The sequence below is a fragment of the Eubalaena glacialis genome, chromosome 6, assembly GCF_028564815.1.
Source record: "Eubalaena glacialis isolate mEubGla1 chromosome 6, mEubGla1.1.hap2.+ XY, whole genome shotgun sequence".
Taxonomy (NCBI): Eukaryota; Metazoa; Chordata; class Mammalia; order Artiodactyla; family Balaenidae; genus Eubalaena; species Eubalaena glacialis.
In genome coordinates this window covers 148,526,670-148,548,087 of record NC_083721.1, presented here as the reverse complement: position 1 = coordinate 148,548,087, position 21,418 = coordinate 148,526,670, and positions in this window count along the sequence as shown.

Here is a 21,418-nt window from a genome sequence, read left to right as displayed (position 1 = left end):
GGTATGGTATGTCATGCCCAAGCTGTTTTCAAATGCATAATAACAAAAAACGTGAAATCACCTGGAAGGTGAATCTTGAAATTTCACCTTGAAGCAAATTGCTTCCTAAGATAAACAAAATAATATGCTTAGTTTCTGCTCAGAATTTTTTCTACAGAATTTGAAAAGCTACAAATCTCCCTAACATAGATGAATGTACCCTAGACTTTGTCTTGTGAAACAAATTATAGCAAACACAAATATTAGAGAATAGAGGTTTGAACTCTGTACTGTAAATATTATGCAGATTTGTCAACGATTGGCTAGTTTCTCACATAGCAAGTCTGTCCATCTGTTCTTTAAATGGGTTAATAGTTTCATTATATTATTATTATTATTGTTTTTACTTGCTCTGGGTATACATGCATCTTTCCAGAATTTTTGTGAGGACTCACGTGGGCAATAATTTTGAGTTCTGTTAGCAGAAAAGCAACCTTACTCAGGGTTCTAGGCGGGTGTGGACACTAAGGCAATAAAACATGTAAATATGACAATTCTTTTTAGCTGCATCAACCCTTTTTGGTATTCCCACAGCTGATCTCAATTTTCTCTTTTTATAACAACTCAGTAAGGGGTTTACCAGAGCAGACAAGCATGAAATTAATTTTCCATAGAAGTTTTACTGATGCTGGGAAACTTGCTGGTCAGTAGTATTGGTATAAGTCCTATGCTGGCTTGGCTGTTCCGTTTTCTTCTTTCTAATTGCAGTTAATTTTATCAACATCAATTCTACGAAGTATTACTATGCAAAAGCTTTAAGGGAAGGAACATAGGTATTTTTCATATATAATTTCTTAACTCTTAGCTAGATTTATAGTAGCACAGCACTGTGCTTTTTCTTGCTAATGGCAAGATAACTATTTGTCTTGGTACTTGCTGCACGTGACTTACAGTACGTTGGAAAGAAGATGCCCCGTGCACCACGGACTAACTAAAGCCCCGAGACGCCTCTTAGCTTCAGCAATGACAAGACTCTCTTTTAGAACTAGCAACGCCTGGATACGTAAACTCTATCTTGGATAATTTCTTTCCCTATGTTGTTAAGCCTAAAACAGCTCTGTTGCCTTGGCAAACTAATCGATATCTCTGTTGTAATTGTGGCTTCCGATTCTTTAGGAATTATATCCTACCTATTTTAAGGATATAGATTTTTGATTCATAGGAATAGTCGTCCCTAATTTTATGCATATAAATTTTTTAGTTACTAGTTCGTCTCAATTCTCAATTGTAAAGCATGACATAATCTGGGGTGTTGTATTGAGAGAAGTTTGCTCTCCAGCATACTGGTCTGGGGAGACACTTCTAGAGGCTGGTCATCCAGGCAGCTCTTGCACTGCCTTGCTCTTCAGGTGACCTCCCTTACACAACCTCTGCCCAGTGCATCACTTTTTTGTCTTGAAAGGCTCAGCTTGGTTCTCCCCGTTACTCCGGAGAATCACCAGGGGCGTGAGTTTCTGCTGAGTTTCTCATTCCCTGCTGACAACATTTAAAGGAAAAAAAGAAATCCTCTCTTAGTTTCCAAGTCCAGTGTGTGTTTCGTAAATGGTGTTCTTGTGAAGTTCCTGTGTTGTGTGAAGGTTTCACAGATGTAGCAAATCTCCTGTTTGTTCACTCCCCCTGAGAGGTAAATGGGGTATATGGCTTGATATTTTTGCTGCCCCACCCTCTGCTGGGGTTAGAACAGATTCGTACCTTTTAACAAGTATTTATAGAACATGTATTAGATGCAAATACAGTGCTCAGATAAAGGGCCGCTAAACAAACAACAGAAGGCTGTGGTCCTCATCCTTGAGGAGCCCATGGACACACTCACCAAATGTGCAGAGGCATTTAAGCCAAAAGTGGGAGGCAATGTGAAGTTATACTAATAGTAGCCTTTCTTGAATGTTAGATGCATTAGCTCATTAAACGCTGACAACTATCCCCCCAGTAAGGCACCTTTATTTTTTGCATTTTGTAAAGATGAAGCTGAAGGTCAGGGAGGTTGAGTGACTTGCCGAGGCTGTATAGCTCTTAGCAGAAGAGTTGGGATTTGGACCAATGAAAACCTGGCTCAAGCATCAGTGTGCTTGAGTGTTAATGCTGTAACTGCCCCTCCTCCCCACACCATGCAGAATAGCAGCACTTGTGTGTTCTTAAAGAAAAGGAACTGATTAATTCTGACTGAGCTGTAGAGATGGATTCACAGTGGAGTGTGCAGAGTTTTGAAGAGTGGATAGAGTTTTCCCACGAAGATGAGAAACACAAAGGTTGGTGGAGATGGTGGTGGTGGTGACCTCTTCCAGGATGAGAAGCCATGGGATGATTTTAAAAAGAATAAGAAACAAATGAAGTTTGGCTTGTCTATATCACACACTTTAAGGGCAGGAAGAAGCAGGGGATAGAGTTGGGGAGGGAAACGGGGCTGAGGTCTAAAGGGGCTTGGAAGCACTGTGAGAAGATTTCACTTAATTCCACTGATTTGCACTTAATTTCCAGTGATAAGGGAGGAGACGAAAGCCAAACAAAGGATGTGAAGTGACCTGTATATTAATCACAGAAGGAAGTCATGTGTCCCCCAGGGCGAGGCACAAAGGAGGGTGGGGATGTTACTGAACCTCAGGACCCAGAATTGCTGGTGGCAACTGGATCCATTTGAGCTTGACCTGTCGGGGAGGGAACGCAGCTGTTGCCAGAGATGCTGCTGAGTCATTAGGACAAGGGGTTGGGCAGGGGGTTGGAGGGGGGCTGGGAGGGGGAGTGGGATGGAGGCGGGAGGGGATGGTCCTCTACTTTCTGGCCAGTGTCTCCCGACAGACAAACAGCAGGACCCTGGGAAATGCTGATAAGGGTCAGCCCTCACTCCCTACCTGACAGATCAAGCAGGGGAAGGAAGGCATGAATCCGAGGGCGGTAAAATCCCATTTTGTGATGGGGGTGGGGTTTGGGGAATCTCCCTAATGCATAGAAAGAACATAGGAAAATAGAACTGGATCTCTTTGTAGACGGCTAATTTAAATAATTCACTTGGCTTCTTTGGATAACCAGTTTCTCTAATTGCTGAAAGAAGAGTTTGTACCTTCAAAAGTTCCCTTCCAGCTTTAAAATTCTAAGGTCCATGATGTCACGGTAGAGAAGGATCCATCAGCTGCAGACCTTTCCACTTTCCTGCACATAAATAGTTGTTTCTGTACCTGAAATCCCTAGTTACGACTTGTCTTTTATGCATAACTGATGGCAGAGAGTTTTTATTTTATGTGAAACACCTGATTTCTGTACATCAAAATGATGGGTCTGCCATAACTTCTCAGCTGTCAACCTGAATGTTTTCAGGACTCTGCATGTCCTTGAAATGTTTCATCTACCTTGTTGGTATTGCACACAGAAAATAGAGAACGTGTGGTCCTTGCTTAAGAGTTTAGGGCGCTAGATTTTGGTTGGCATTTAAGCATTGACTTTTAAACCACATCATCAGTTGCCAAAGTTACTTTTTAAGTGCATTTTATTAGAATCTTGCAGAAATAACCTACAAATCCAGTTCATTTTTTGTTTCTGTTTGACGCCAAAGACAGCATGATCCAACAACTATATTTTTATGTATTCACATTGATAGCCATTTCTAAATAACACTATCCATAATTTTTACTGTACCTATTTTAGGGATGTGATTTTGACATCTATAATTGTTGCTGTAAGTCATAAGGATAAGCTTCCTCATGCAAAAATCTATTTCTTCTTTCGGCATATTTATTTTCAAAAATATTCTAATTTAATACTGAAATATATGGTCCTAATGGGACATCAGCAGTATCAGTGTTAGGAAGAGGGTCTTCATGCAAAGGAAACCATAAACGAAATTAAAAGACAACCTATGGACTGGAAGAAAATATTCTCAAATGAAGCAACCAACAAGGGATTCATTTCTAAAATATACAAACAGCTCATACAACATAATATCAAAAAAAAAAAACAACCCAATCAAAAAATGGGCAGAAGACCTAAATAGACATTTCTCCAAAGAAGACATACAGATGGCCAAGAAGCACATGAAAAGCTGCTCAACATCACTAATTATTAGAGAAATACAAATCAAAACTGCAATGAGGTATTTCACACCAGTCAGAATGGCCATCATCAGAAAGTCTACAAATAACAAATGCTGGACAGGGTGTGGAGAAAAGGGAACCCTCCTACACTGTTGGTGAGAATGTAAATTGGTGCAGCCACTATGGAGAACAGCATGGAGGGTCCTCAAAAAACTAAAAATAGAACTACCATATGATCCCGCAATCCCACTCCTGGACATATATCCGGACAAAACTATAATTCAAAAAGATACATGCACCCCAATGTTCATAGCAGCACTATTTACAATAGCCAAGACACGGAAACAACCTAAATGTCCATCGACAGAGGAATGGATAAAGAAGATGTGGTACATACATACGAAGGAATATTACTCAGCCATAAAAAGAAGTAAATAATGTAACTTGCAGCGACATGGATGGACCTAGAGATTATCATACTAAGTAAGTCAGACAGAGAAAGACAAATATCATATGATACCACTTGTACGTGGAATCTAAAAAAGTGATACAAATGAACTTAGTTACAAAACAGAAATAGACTCACAGACATAGAAAACAAACTTATGGATACCAAAGGGGATAGCGAGGGGAGGGGGCAAGGGGTAAATTAGGAGTTTGAGATTAGCAGATACACACTACTATATATAAAATAGATAAACAACAAAGGCTTACTGTAGAGCACGGGGAACTCTTTTCTATATTCAATATCTGATAATAACCTATAATGGAAAGGAATCTGAAAAAGAATAGATATATAAATATATATGTTTGTATGTATGTATGTATAACCAAATCACTTTCTTTACATCTGAAACTAACACAACATTGTAAATTAACTATACTTCAATTTTAAGAAATGGTTAAAAAAAAAGAAGAGGAACGTCATTAGCACAAAATACCATTGAGTTCAAGAGATTGTGTGGCTAGGGTGTTGTTGTCATGGCTCCCATGTGAGGTGTTTAGTCGACCTCTTACGTTCTGGGACCGCCAATCTTCTATTCTTGCCCATCTCTTCTGTTAAGCTTAGGGGTTCTGTTCTTCATTGTCTTAATTTTAACCTTTACCTTTTATTTAGAAATTAGTACAGCTACATTCACCTCTTAGTTTCTGAACATGGAGTTTGTGGGTGTGGTTCTGGAAGATAGGGTCCAACTTTGAGGATAGAGTCAGTTTCCAGGTATGCATCCTCCCATTATCTGTTTTGCCTATGTGATCCCAATATGGTAACTCTTGGTGTAGACATATTTCCTATTGGTAATACATAATTAACCCTTTTGTATGAAAACAAATCGTTTTGCTTTGTTTTTACCAAGCGTGTGTGCGGAATGGCCTGGCATTATTCTAGACCAGTGTACAACCATGAAAAATGATCAGAAGATTTATATGTGTGAGACTGTATGTTGTTTCAAAAAGCAGTTGTGATTAAGATCTATGAATGTAGTCTTTCATTCAACAAACTTTCAGTCAAAATCTACCTTGCATCAGGCACTAAGAGCATTTGAAAACTGGGAGTAGGGATACACAGGTTGCCAAAACTATTCTCAGATTAGTCCAGGAGCTGGAAATAACGATGCATTCTTCTCTGAAAGTATTCTTGGCAGTCAGGAATTTTACTCAAAAGTAAGTACATAGAAATGCTTAGGGGCAATCACTCTCACAGGACAATTTTCTAAAAGAAAAATATCGAGGAGAAATCAAGTGAACCTACCAGGACAGATTCTCTAATTGTTTGAACTGGATTCTAGAGGAGGGATCATCTAAGTGGGAGCTGTGCAAAGGAAGCTGTGGGAATATTAGCATGCCAGAAAGGAGAATTCAAAGACCTGGCTTCATGACTGTGAGTCCCTAGAAAGGAGTGAAGAAAGGAACTGCATTTACAGCTAAATGAGGAATTTGCATTTTATTTCTTAAATTTTTTAAATTGTGGGATTGCTTTAAATCCAGGCAATGGTGGCAAGAATAAGGAGGATGGCTTCTGCAGTCATAGTACCTGAGTGCACACCTCAAGTCCATGACCTTAAACAAAGTATATGACTTCTTTATGTCTCAGTTTCTTTAAATGGGAGTAAAAGTCATGCTTATCTCATAGGGTCCTAGTGGTAGAAAATGAGATAATGCATGTAAAGCACTCAATATAATGTCAAGGATAGAGTAAATGTGCATCAAGTGCTGGTCATTAGTATTATCCATAATGTACTTTAATTTTAGTCAGTTAGAACATACAGTCTTAGACTTGCAAGAGACCCATTGCAGGAATTCTCTCCACTGTATTTTTGAGAAATGTTTATAGGGTGACAGTGTGCTGACTACTCCATAAGCCTCCGATTTCCTTTTGAAAAGTTCTGATCATTAGAAAATTCTTTCTCGTGGAGCCAACATCTGTGATGTCTAACTTGCACCTATTGTTTCTACTTCGTGAAGCTTCGCATAACATTTGAGCTTTCTTCCACATGACAGCCTTCCAAATACAGTCTTTAAAGACAGATATCTCATTTTCCATGTGTTTTCTCATTTCTGGGAAAAATCTTCTAAATTGTTGGGTTTATGTTATAATCCTCCATTTTAATGAAGACATTGTTAGCTAGCTAACGAAATACCAATTCTCAACTCCTTCCTCCCTTACCTGCCTCCAATATAAAGTTTGGAAAGCAGCTAAGGATAGCCATGAGACCCAGTCCTGGCCAATGAGATGTAAAGATAACGCAGCTGGAGAATTTCTAGGAAAGCATTCTGTTTCCTAGTAAAAGCAATCTTTGCAAGTGGCATTGTCCCTTCTCCTTTTACCTCCTTCCTTCGTGACTTGAGTGAGGATATGATGACTGGGGCCACAGCAGCCATATTGCAACCTTGAGATGATGAGATTAAGGGCAAAAATTCAGCAAACTAAGGCCACAGGAGTGGAAGAATTCAGAAGAGCCTAAGACAATGTTCAGCAGCTGAACCAGTGCTCACAACCAATTATTTCAATCTTTTCGTGCGTCAGATAATAACTGTTTATATTATTGAAGCCAGTGACTCTCACACTTTAGCATGCATCAGAACCTTGTTAAAAGACAGATTTCTGGGCCCTAACTCTGGAGCTTCTGATTCTATAGGTGTGGGAAGGGGATGGAGAATTTGTACTTCTAGCAAGTTCTCAGGTGATGCAGCTGTGGGGGTGGTGGGAGCACACTTTGAGAACTCCTGGTTTCAACCATGGCTCATCTGATTGTCTTTTCTTTGCAGCTTATGACCTTCATTAATTAATAGAAGCAAAGATCACTCTTTGATTTTGAATTGCTCTTAAAGTGTTTCATCCGCTGTCGAAACAGGATTTCTCAAACTCTTTTCCACTCCAGAGAGTTCTTATATCAGATCGCCACACTTCCATTCCAGCTAGCATAGTTACCTGAGTTGCTCTTTAGGGAATCCATCAGTCTATGGGACCTTTAGTGAAATTTTATTCTGTGCAGGGCATTGTGGGGATTCAAGGAAGGGTGGGATACTGTCACTGCCCCCAAGGAGTTTACAATCTAGACAGGAGGTGGCAGGCAAATATACATCACTTTCCATCCTTATCAGACATTACCATTTCCAAAGAGTTATCAAATATATTAGCATAGTCAATACTTCAGATAATGTGAAGTAGACACACATTATTACCCATTTTACAGAAAAACTAAAGTTCAAATGGTCAAGTAATGAACCTAAAGAAAGCCAAAACTAACAAAGCACAAAATCAGATCAAGGAATTTTAACTCCTCACTCAATGCATAACACATCAGACAAATGCATGTAATTAACACTTACCATTTCCATCTCCTCCCTTTTCAGGACAATATAAAAATAAAATTAGCTTTACTCTTTTCTAATACTTTGCGGTCATAAATTGCCTTTCACCCAGCTTGAGTGAGAACTGGCTGTTGGAAAACTATCTCTAAGAACCTCTTATTTATTTATGTATGTATGTATGTATGTATGTATTCAGTGCCTGCACTGGGTCTTCGTTGCTGCACGCGGGCTTGCAGGCTTTTCTCTAATTGTGGCGAGCGGGGGCTACTCTTCGTTGCGGTGCACAGGCTTCTCAATTTGGTGGCTTCTCTTGCTGCGGAGCACAGGGCTCTAGGCATACAGGATCAGTAGTTGTGGCTCTCAGGCTTCAGTAGTTGTGGCTTGCGGGCTCTAGAGCACAGGCTTAGTAGTTGTGGTGCACGGGCTTAGTTTCTCCGTGGCATGTGGGATCTTCCCGGACCAGGGCTCGAACCTGTGTCCCCTGCATTGGCAGGTGGATTCTTAGCCACTGTGCCCCCAAGGAAGTCCCAGAACCTCTTTTTAAAAGTAATTTTTTAAGTGATAAGAGATGTTCAGGACTGCCGTGTACCATTGTAAATTTGCACAAAGGTGGCCAGTGGAGACTGAAATCCCAGACAAGCCCTCCACCCCCAGCCCAGCAAGATTACCTCTGTCCACAAGAAGAAGGGTATTTTTCATCACCGTCAGGGGAGAGGGGGTCAGAACCTGCTAGCTACTCACAGTGCCGTGAATATTTCAAAAGTTTCCCCTGTCCATTCTCTAGTAGGTCTGTGTCTTTATTCCCGTCTTGCCACTAGGTTCTTCATGACCTTTTTTTTTTTTTTCTTAGATTCCATATATATGTGTTAGCATACGATATTTGTTTTTCTCTTTCTGACTTACTTTACTCTGTATGACAGACTCTAGGTCTATCCACCTCACTACAAATAACTCAGTTTCGTTTCTTTTTATGGCTGAGTAATATTCCATTGTATATATGTGCCACATCTTCTTTATCCATTCATCTGTTGATGGACACTTAGGTTGCTTCCACGTCCTGGCTATTGTAAATAGAGATGCAATGAACACTGTGGTACATGACTCTTTCTGAATTATGGTTTTCTCAGGGTATATGCCCAGTAGTGGGATTGCTGGGTCGTATGGTAGTTCTATTTGTAGTTTTTTAAGGAACCTCCATACTGTTCTCCATGGACTTGAGGATATGGGGAGGGGGAAGGGTAAGCTGTGACAAAGTGAGAGAGTGGCATGGACATATATACACTACCAAACGTGAAATAGATAGCTAGTGGGAAGCAGCCACATAGCACAGGGAGATCAGCTCGGTGCTTTGTGACCACCTAGAGGGGTGGGAGAGGGAGGGTGGGAGGGAGGGAGACGCAAGAGGGAAGAGATATGGGAACATATGTATATGTATAACTGATTCACTTTGTTATAAAGCAGAAACTAAAACTAACACACCATTGTAAAGCAATTATACTCCAATAAAGATGTTAAAAAAAATAAAATAAAATAAAATAACAGTAGCGGCATGAGTAGCAACAAGGGAAAAACTCTTACATATTGAATATTTACTAGATGTCAGGCACTGTGCTGAGCCTTCCTTGTATGTTTGCTTTCTTCATTATCCCATTTCTGAAGGTGTGGAATTATTAAAAAAAAAAAGAAAAAGTTTCCCTTGGAGCCAGATGCCATTTGGGAAGGAATATGGAGCAAGTAGACAGTTTGAGAGGGAAATCAACCTTAAAGAAAATTTGAACTTTGACTTGACTGAATATTTACTCCAAAGCGATTACTTCAAACTAGGAGAGACTGAGTTAACTTTGATTTTAAATTTAAGTCTTCCTTCCTCTTCTCTTCTGCCCTCCTTCACCCACATTCTAGAAGCAGAAGAATTTGTGGGATTTTAAACAAATAGATGAGCTACACGTTTGTATCACTTTTTACACATCTTCATTGTGGGGTATGAATTTCAATCTCACCACATATGTAAAAGTTACCATCTATTCCAAAGGGTAAGAAGCAATCCTAACAGGGATTTACACATGATACCACACAACAAGAACAGAGTAAAGTGTAAGTTCTTGCCCTGGAATAGCTTACAATCTAAAATAGAGAAAATGAACATCGATAGAAACATTTTGGATATAAGTAAAGCAATTCTGAATTCATTACACAGTTAGGGAATATTGTTCATTTGCACAATTAAATTGTATGCAATCTTTTCCTTAATTATCTTTCTCTGTTTTAGACATTTTAAAATTCATGAGATATAACAATAAATACAATAAAACTTTCCAGTTTTAAAGAATTTTAGTTCGTATATTATAAATGTGTGGATTGAGAACCCTGTAGACAAGAGATGTAAATAGAACAACTGCCTTTTTAAAGTATGTTATTTTAGAAAAAAAATGTAAATAATTTCTATTCAGGGCTGGAATTCTAATTGAAGTAGGCTGTTGCCTATATGTTATAATTTGCATAGCAATATTTTTTCTTTTTTTGATTACTGAAATTCAACCATTAGTGATCCATTCTCTAGGTACAAGCATTGTGGTCTTTCCGTAGGCCTTTTAAAATGCAAATGCACATGGAAGAGTGCAACCAAATTAAGTTCTTTACAATTTAGAGTGGTTGCAAATATCAGATGGATTCTTTTCTCAGCATAGCAACATAAATTTTTTTTTTAACATCTTTGTTGGAGTATAATTGCTTCACAATGGTGTGCTAGTTTCTGCTCTATAACAAAGTGAATCAGCTATACATACACATATATCTCCTCCCTCTTGTGTCTCCCTCCCACCCTCCCTCTCCCACCCTCCCTCTCCCACCCTCCCTCTCCCACCCCTCTAGGTGGTCACAAAGCACTGAGCTGATCTCCCTGTGCTATGCGGCTGCTTCCCACTAGCTATCTATTTTACAACATAAATGTTTTTAAGTGCTTGGAGTGAAATATACAAAGTAAGAGATTAAAAGTTGGAGGGGGAAGGCAAATTTTCGGAAAAGTGAGTGGAGAGACACGGGCTAAAAGCCAGTGTCCTGGACCTCACAGTTAGGGCTCCAGCCATTCCTATTTCATTATTCTATCCATGTGTAGGTGCTAACTGCTGTAATAACCACACCATGTCATGAGCTTAATAAAAGAGCTTAATAATAGGATGCTTGGCTTGTGGTGACTGTCAGACCCTTGGACCTTGGAGTCCTCCACTGTTCCTCTGCTTCAGATCTACAGATGACAAGGGGAGAGAAAAGGAGCGGGCAGGTGTTTGCATAAAAGTCCTAGAAGATTTTTGAGGCCAAGACTTGGGGCCAGTGTTTTCTGTTGACATTTCCTTGGCCAAAAGTAATCATAAGCCTTCTTCTAGATGCCAGGGGGCTGGGAAAAATCGTTTTTCCATGTTCCCAGGAGGAAAAGTAGATGGTTTGATAAACGTATAGCCCTTTTCTTTGGTCACCATTAGCTTTCAAAATTAGTAATAGGAATAACCATCTTAAAGGCAAAAAGGTTTTAACATTTGAAGTAGAATAGACATTTTCTTGGCACTCAGTACGATTTCCTAGGTGGGAGAATGCCACTTAATAGTCATGTATAACATTCCTCATCTATCAGTAAGCACTGATTGAGTTCCTATTATATCAAATATGTAAAATCATCACTGTTGTTAACAACTATTAACTACATACTGTGTATGAGACTCTGTGTTGCCTATGATAAAAAATACAATTAAGTACAGTAAGTATATTAGGAACTGTTTCATCTGGTGTGATCAGAATTAGTGGGTCAGTAAAAGTCAGTTAAAATAGAGCACATATAAGGTAAACATTTTTATATTTTAAGTTAATACACATGAATGCACATTCATTCACCAACTATTTTATGTAGGGCAATGATATTCCTTTCAGTGTGGGTGTTCATCGTCACCTATATTGCATAACCTACGATGCATAATCTACCTGGAACACACAGAATTGGTTTCCTGTCTAACAGCTACTCCCCTCTTCTATGCTACCAAGAGCTTTTTTTTCCCCCTAGTGTCCTCCCTTTTGGGTGCACTGGGTGATTCTCTACCTTTTCTGCAAATGATGTTAGGTATATAACCTGCTCCTGGCCAATGAGACACAAAAGAAACCCAAAAGGGCTTCTTTGAAAGATGTCTTTGCTCTCAAAATGCAATGCACACGTGACCCAAAAGTCCCTTTTGGTCCGTTGGTTATTGACTTCGGAGGATGAGATGCCTTGAACTGCAGCTGCCAGCTTGATTCCCAGAAGGAAGGTTGTCAATAAAGTATATAAATAGTTGGACAGAAAGGTGGGAATGTAATAAGATGCTTTGATTAAGCTGCTGCATGAAACTTTTCTACCTCAGGATTTCTGGCTAACTGAAATAATAATTCCATCATTCTTTTGCCTTTCAAGTAGAATTTCTGTTATTTTCAGCCAAAAACATCTCACTTAAAACTCCAAATTCCTAGTTTGTGTTTCTTTAGCTTACAACGAGACATTAAAGACACTTATTACTACATTCCATGGGAACAATCCTTCCAGATTGTTATCATTTTTCCAATCTTTTACAACGGTCTCACTGACACCTAATTCAAGAGCAGTTTTTTGGGTTTGTTTTTAAGTAATTCAGTTTTGTTTTTTTTTTTTTTTGAAATTTGCAAAGCATTGCATTTAATTTTCATAGGGGCAACATGTTATTTTCATACTCATATTTCATTCGTTTGTGCAGTTTTTTTCACTAAAACGCACAAGTGAAATAGTTGACCCTTGAACAATACAGGGATTAGAGACTGTGACCCTCCACAAACTCGAATTATAGTCAGCCTTCCATATACGCAGTTTCTCCACATCCCTGGTTCCTCAGTATCTGCGGTTCCCCATCTGTGGATTCAACCAACCGCTGGATTCTGTGGTGCTGTAATACTCACTATGGAAAAAAAACCGCAGATAAATGGATCCGCATAGTTCAAACCTGTTCAAGGGTCAACTGTAACTAAGTGTAACAAAATTGGCTGAACCCTAGTAAATATTCAACACAATTCACAGGAATAGTAATTGCAGGCACACTAAAAAGTAGCCTTTGGCCAGTTGAGAGCTTTCAGAGATGGGGGTCTCTGACAGTGCCGGGGACTAAAGGCTATTGATTAATCGACCAACCCCATTGACTGGATGGCCGTCAGTTAAGATCTATGTATTACATTGAGCAATATGCAATTATCAATTTTATTTCTCAAAATGGTCAAATATTGGCAATTGCATATGGTTCAACCTAAAAAAATATACAGCACAGCCTTCAGTCTCTAGGAGTTTAAAATCCAATTGGAGAGCTGAGATCTACCCCCAGGAAAAAAAAATCACCAGTTTGAGTCAGTGTATATGTTATTGTTCCACTCATATTCTCTCGAATCCTCTTTACCATTTTCAGGTTTTCACTTTCAGCCAGCATCTGTGGCTCCTTTCTGGAGGACTGTTCTTCTTGCCCACCTATGCAGAGAGCTAGAAGTGCTTGGAAAATGTGCCTCCTTTTGGGAAGCCAGGACCACTGCTGAGAGATGGGCATGGGAATAGGAAAACCCAGATCCCTGTCCAGAGCTGCCCTGCAGGATGCCCACCCTCTGTGGAACTTTGCCTGACATCACACACTTGCAAGGCTTCCTCCTCTTTCCTGCTTCTCCCACTTTATTACTGGTTTCTCCTGGAGAAGTGTCTTAAACAACCACCTGCACACAAGCCCCCCACTCCAGGTGTGCTTCTGGGGGACTTGTCATAGGAATGCTAAGGACAGACCGAGTGGTGTAGGTGATGTGTGTTAGAGGGTTTCAGAGGTGGGGTTGTCACTGCCAGCTGTGATGAGTAGGAAAGGCTTCAGAACATTGCAGAAACTGTGGGTTTCATAGATATTCGTCTCTTCAACAGATAGTAATTGTGCCACTACCACGTGCCAACAAACAGTGACGGCAGTGGAGGGACTTGCTCGGCCAGTGGTCCTCAAATTGTGATCTCTGGTCCAGCAGCAGAGATCTGCTGGAATAGTAATTGCAGGCACACTAAAAAGTAGCCTTTGGCCAGTTGAGAGCTTTCAGAGATGGGGGTCTCTGACAGTGCTCGGGACTAAAGGCTATTGATTAATCTATCCTGGGAATCTGTTAGAAATGCAAAAATTTCAAGCCCCACCCCAGACCTACTTTTTTTCAAAAACTCTGGGCTGAGGCCCAATGGTCTGTGTTTTTACCATCCCTTGTGCGCTGAAGTTGGAAAACACTGTACGAGGGAAAGATCTGGCTTGAATCTTTGCTCTGCCGATTTTTAACTGTGAGCTCAGGTAACGTATTTGCTTCTCTGAGGTTTAGTTTCCTCTCATGAGAGGTAAGGGTGATGACACCTGCCTTTTGGGGGCAAGCTAAGTGTTAATTTTCCGCCCTTGTTTTCCTCCACGTTGCTTTTTTTTCCTTCCTCTTTTCCTTCTCTTCTTCTTCCTTCTCTACCTTTTCCTCTCCCTTCCCCATTTTTGTCTTTCTTCACGTCCTTCCTACCTGCCTGCCTGGCTGCCTGATGTTTTTCACCTGGTTACGAAAGATGGGTTGAGTTTCACTAGGTGGAGAAAGAGGACCATACTTCCCAGGCATCAGGAACAGCTTTCAAATCACACCTGAGTCACAGTGAGGGGACCGTTTGACCAGAGGGGAATCACGGTGCACCGACTGGAATGGCAGGTTGGGATGAGGATATGGGGGCTTCAGATGCTGAGCTGTGGTTTGAACTCAGTGGTGAAGACAGTGGTGAGGCATGTGACATGAGGGCTGGGAGTAACGTGGTGACCAGCATGACTGGGGTAGGTTTATCTGACACTGATCTACCTCAGTTAGAGGAAGAGCAAGATTTCTGGCTGGGAATTCAGTTAGTAAAGATTTGTAAATTAATCCAGGCAATTAATCCAAATAAGAGACGAATCAGGGACCTGGTACTCTAGCTATGAGGGAGAAGTAGAAAAGAATCTGAGACCTATTGCAAGGGGAAAATCCACTTGGCTGGAGGTTAAGTTGAAAGGAAGTGATTAAAGATGTCTTTGAGGGCTTCCCTGGTGGCACAGTGGTTAAGAATCTGTCTGCCAATGCAGGGGACACGGGTTCAAGCCCTGGTCCGGGAAGATCCCACATGCCACGGAGCAACTAAGCCCGTGCGCCACAACTACTGAGCCCGTGAGCCAGAACTACTGAAGCCCGCCCGCCTAGAGCCCGTGCTCCACAAGATAAACCACTGCGATGAGAAGCCTGCGCACCGCTACAAAGAGTAACCCCTGCTCACTGTAACTAGAGAAAGCCCGCGCGCAGCAAGGAAGACCCAACACAGCCAAAAATAAATAAATAAAATAAATAAATTTATTTAAAAAAATAAATAAAATAAAAATGTCTTTGAGATTCTAAGTCTGACAGAATGGAGATACTACTGTCAGCAGAAGAGGAGCCAATGGGAGGAGATGTTGCTGAAAGGGACACAGAGTTTGAAGCGAGGTGGGATTTATGGGTTACCATAGTCATCCTTTTAGACACCCAGGATAGCGCTGTTCTCAAAAAACCAAAAATCGAAATTTCCAGAAATCTCCCCGGGAAGACAGCTAGATGAGCAGGCTGAAATATACATAATTTATGCTTATATATATATTATTATTTTTAATTTATCTGTTTTATTTATTTATTTTTGGCTGCATTGCATCTTCGTTGCAGTGCACGGGCTTCTCATTGCAGGGCTCGGTAGTTGTGGCGCACGGGCTTAGTTGCTCCGCGGCATGTGGGATCTTCCCCGGCCAGGGATGGAACCCGTGTCCCCTGCACTGGCAGGCGGGTTCTTAACCACTGCGCCACCAGGGAAGCCCTATGCTTATATATTTAAGACAAACTTCAGTCTCCACTAACTTGTATAACGACACAGCAGTCAATACATTAGCTTGGGGAGGGATTTGTATTTGGATAGCAAAATAAAAATGTTTTGAAGCACGGATGGATTATATATGTAGCACATTGTACTTATATATAATTTTTGTGTGTGTCTGCAAAATGTGTCGAGTTTACTGCAGCCATACCACTCCCGCAGGTTGCCTTGCATAGCTCAAGGCATCACCCCCACCAGACTGGATGCACAAGTGCTAAATTGTTGGTTTGCAAACTCACGCAGGAGCTCCCCCAGGTGAAATCTGAAACTGAGCCCCATACACGGAGGCCAGGGAGAGACCGAGGAAAGAGTCAGACCCCTCCAGATGGGTAGGTGGCAGGTGTAATAAGCAAGAGAACTTACCTACAAAGCTTGTCTTGGGCGCCCCAAGATGAGTAGATCTCTGCATCCACCCACCAGAATCTTAAAGGTTTATACAGAGACCTTCCCGGGGTTCAGTCACATGTTCAATCCAAAGAGTCTCAACACCACACTGCTCTCTCAAGGCTGCGTCCTTGCAAACGGCTTGCACTGTGGGAAGGCTCGGCAGGGTGTACGTTTCAGGGGAGGGGATGAGGAGCCTCTGATTGTGAGGGTCCAGCTCTCAGGTCAACCAGTGGTCAAATCCTCTCCATGACCTCCCCCTACATGAGTTCACCTCCTTGTCAATTCCCTCTCTTTCTTTCAACTTCCCATCCACTGGTTTCAAAAGATGCAGGATTCCCAGACACTCACAAATATGTTCTGTATGTATCTGTATATGTCTTTCTTATTTAACATGTATTCAGAACGATTTACTATTGGCCCTGGTTCCCTCCTCAATATCCAAGCTCTAATTATTTAGAACGATTTTTTTTTTTTTTGCTGTAGTTTAATGTATATTTTCATTAGCCACTCCAGAGTTTTACTAATAATGGGAAAGGACTTTAAACTTTTTGTTTGTTTGTTTGTTTATCATGAAAAAAATACACTGATTAGTGGCCCCTTTCTGAGACCTTGTGAGGTTTTTCTCCTGAGGATTTTTTTTCTGATACCCTACTTCTATTAAAATAGACACTTTGGTGCTGAAGTATTCCACATCCGAATCAAATGGAAGGGAATTTGTATTAACGATTTATTCTGAAAACCTGTTTAAAAACAATCTGATCCACATATCAGCATAGCAGAGTTCAGTGCTGAGTCATTTGGTCAGAGACGGTCTGGAAAGATATTAGGAGACAGCGATCATATTCTCTAGACAGTTGGAGAAGAGGATTGCTTCAGGATATTCCAGAGGACATTCGCTCCAGAAGAAAAATGTGCTATAGGAACACTTGGAGCATGGATTCTCAAATTTGAGCGTGTATCAGCATCACCTGGAGGGCTTGTCAAAACGGACCGCTGGAACCCACACGTAGAGTTTCTGCTTCAGGAGGTCAGGGGTGAAGCCGGAGAATCTGCAATTCTAATAAGTCCCTAGGGGATGCTGGTGCTGTTTGTCCAGTGACAACACTTTGAGAACTGTTGCCTTAGAGAGAAAAACATCCTCCAGAAAGATGGGTTAGTGTGCGGCAGGAACAGGAAAGAGAAATGTTTTCTTCCAATTTTTTTCAGTTTCAATTGTGCACACCTTAATTTTCCTAAAACACAACTTTGCTTATACTCCTAATTTGCTCAAAAATTTCACTCTTCATTTCCTTCTAAGTACAGTCACAACAATTAACCAGAAATTGAAAATCATTACCAGTGTCCCCCACCTTTCCCTTATGTTCTTGACAAGCTGGTCCATTTGCTGGCCCTCAAAAATTTCTGAGCCTCCACGCTCTACACATTTGTTCATCGTATGTGTTCTCCCTGGAGTCCATTCTTATCCTCATCATTCTCTTTGCCTTTCAAATTCCAGCCCATTCTTGAAAACTCAGTTAAATTACTTCTCTTTCATTAAATTTTCTCAGATAAAATCACTTCTTAGCCTAAACTTATTACATAACTTTTTTTTTTTTTAGTTTGTTATTTTTATTTTGCAAAACACTTCATTTCCACCTATTGTAGTTAGGGAAAAGAAAACCCTCAAATACTTTGATAGCATTTACTTCTGTGGCAGCCTTTTAAATCCTCAGATCTACCCTGTGAGATCAATACTATCATTATATCCATTTTACAGACAATTTACCTCTGTATAGTTCACTATACAGTTGACCCTTGAACAAATTAGGAGTTAGGGGAGCCCACCCTCCAGGGGGTAGAAAATCCACACATAACTGTTAGCTGGCCCTCCACATACACAGTTCCAGATCCACGGATTCAACCAACAACCAATGGTGTAGTACTGTAGTATTTACTATTGAAAAAAGTCCAAATATAAGTGAACCAGGGCAGTTCAAATGCATGTTGTTCAAAGGTCACATGTATTTCTAAATTCAAGTTACATGACATCGAACATGTGCTTTAAATACATTTGTGTTCTCCCAAAGTACTCATCACAGTACTTTGCAAATAATACTGTTTATTAAAATAATTGCTGCATTCAAGACAGTCTTCTTTGGGTTGCTATAAAGTAGTGATGATTAAATATTCAAATACTTGAGAAGGTTAAATCTACAGGCTTCTCTGTGAACTGAATTCTGATTACTAAAAACAACTGGTTGAGTCGAGGGTCCTTGGTTCTCTGTCCTTAGTTTAGGATGATTTGGAAGTGCCCCATTTGGTGCAGAGCTCCCGTGGAAATGGCTGAGGACTTTGTTGAGACTGCACTGAAGTTCAACTTCTCCCTTCACCCAACCCGGCTTCCTTCAGTCTCTCTCAAGTCTTGCTCTTAAGGAGAACCACCATTAAACGCCCTGCACACAAATTTCCATGTCTCCAGAGTCTGCTTCCTGAAGAACCCAACCTAAGATAAAAAGAGTAGAATATGAACAGATGACACTTACTAACTTTATTTTACTTTTTTAGAGCCAACATTATAGAGTGGAAATTAAATATGCTTTATCATCAGATTGGAGCTTATCAGGTACCATCTCAGGGAAGTTACTTAATCTCTCTGAGCCTGTTTTCTCATCTCCGAAGATTGATTTTATTTGGATTAAGAACAGTCCTACCACAGCATTTGACAAAATGCAGGTGCCCAGTATGTGGAGGCCTAGTACTGGGTAAAGTTGAATGACTAGAAGCTCAAAACGTTGAGGACACATCTTCTGAACCCCTCCCAGATGTGCTTGTTATTGATTACGTTGTAATGCTAAGTCTTGATTTGTATTGAAGTTTCCTCTTAAGGAAGCCACATGAATTCCAAGTTACTCAGTGTTCCCAGGGTGAGATTTTTCCTGCGAGTTTGAGAGGAGGGACACTTTTTCCAGCATGAGAGACTGGGACTTGCAAATCTTCACCTCAGACGATGAAAGTTATGTGACATCACCGACTCCTGCTTCTTGGCAGCTTCCAAAGACAAGAGACTGTTCAGTCACAGCAACGATGCTGACCGTTCTGCTGACAGCTCTGCTAGCCTTCCTGGGCCCAGCTTTCTCTTTCTATAATCTGATTGAATTGTTGTGGTCTTGGCATTTTATCATAAACCACCATTGTAGAAAGTGTTGGGCTAAACGTAAATTGATCTCCAAGATTCTGAACGCTTGAATTTTCTCCCTGGCCAAAACCTCCTGATCTTGAATCTTTCCTATAACTTACCTCACACTAAATATGATCTTCATTTGGATGACCTTAAATTCTCAACGTCTCCCCAAAACCTCTGTCCATCACTCACTTTTGTGTTTCATCTATAGCATTTTCAGCTCGACCTCTATCTTCAGCTCTCATACCATGAGTTGACCACTGACCCTAAACACTAGTTCCCCTGTATTTAGTACTTAACTGTGTACCAGGCATTATGTTAAATGCTTTACAGCATGAGTTCACAAAGGGCGGTTTTCCAGACCAGGAGCATCCAGCATCACTGCGAAACTTGTTAGGAGCACAAATTCCTGAAACCCATCCAAGATCTAGTAAATCAGTAACTCTAGTGGTGACGATCAGCAATCTCTGTTTTGACAAGTACCCCAGGTGATTCTGCGGGACACGTTGTAGTTTGAGAACCACTGCTTTACCCATATTATCTTATTACAAAAGCCTAAGACTGAAGGGTACATAGTCTTATTCCACTTTTACGATGAGGAAACGAAGGCTCACAGAGATAAAGTAAATTGTGCAAGATCTCACACATTGTAGATGGCAGCATTGTAAACCAAACCCAGGTCTGAAAGATTTGAGAGTCCCTTCTCTCAAGTTTCAAGTGAGATCATGAAATGTCTCACTTCTTTGATCTCTCATCGTTTCTTCTTTGTTGATTACTAAACTTGGGTAAACCCTGCTGCATGCTTTGTCTCTGTACTTATGACTTTGAATATTGTTGGGAGAGTAACAAATAAAAATGCCAATTGTCTTCATTATAATAAATGTATATTTTTACCCCTGAGGCAAGTTCGCACATGGTGCGATCACGTTGTGGTTTTTCTTCACATCTCTTGTGGATTCACCATAATATCCCTGTTAAACTTGTTGTAAATATTCTCTACGTTGTTCTAGCTCATGTTGTTATTTCTGGTTGATCACAACGGACCAGTAGAGGCTCATCTCTGTTTTTCTGGAGACACAGGGGTGAGAAAATGTGAGCCTTTCTCAGTTCCTGCCATTGCACTCCAGAATCTTTTTTTTTTTTTTTTACTTTATTTTTTATTGGTGTACACTGCTTTACAATGTTGTGTTAGTTTCTGCTGTACAACAAAGTGAATCAGCCACATGTGTACATATATCCCCTCCTTTTTGGACTTCCTTCCCATTTAGGTCACCACAGAGCACTGAGTAGAGTTCCCTGAGCTATACAGTAGGTTCTCCTTAGTTATCTGTTTTATACATAGTAGTGTATATATGTCAATCCCAACCTCCCAATCCATCCCACCCACCCCTAGAATCTTGATACATGTTGTTCCCTCCTTTGTTCTTGCTTCTAAGGAACAGGTGACACTCCTCTGCTGAGATTGATTACCTACACTCCCGGTTGACTAGTTGTTTCTCTTTTCAGATACTGCTCAATCAATTTTTCCTTTCTCCTACCTGGAACTTCTCTCCCACACCTGTGGCCCCTTAACCCCATCAACAAAGTTTGTTTGGACTTTCCTTTTGCTAAAGAGGAATAGCCTTCCTCAGTTCTGTTACGAGCCCTCTACCCCCAATCTTTTTCATCCTCAGTTGGTAGATTATTCTTTAAAAAAAATTGACTAACATTCTTCTTTAATTCCTTTGCCACTCAGAATAGTGATACCTTTCTAGTACAACAATTCTCTTGAATGTAATCAATGAACTCTTTAAAACCCAGTCCTTTTCAAAAACGAAACCAAAAGCTTTCCCAATCTGTGTTAATGTTTCTCCTTTAATCTCTCTGCCCCAAAGTATCCATCTCTGTTACAAAGCTTTGTCCTGATTTGGTTCCTACAACACTGAAATAACAGAACCCACATAGCCCTCTCTTCCCATCTTTTGGGTTGTGATTTGGCTGTACTCTTCTTCTTTCTATTGAATTATTAATTTACTCATTCAATGAACATTTTAGAGCCTGTGT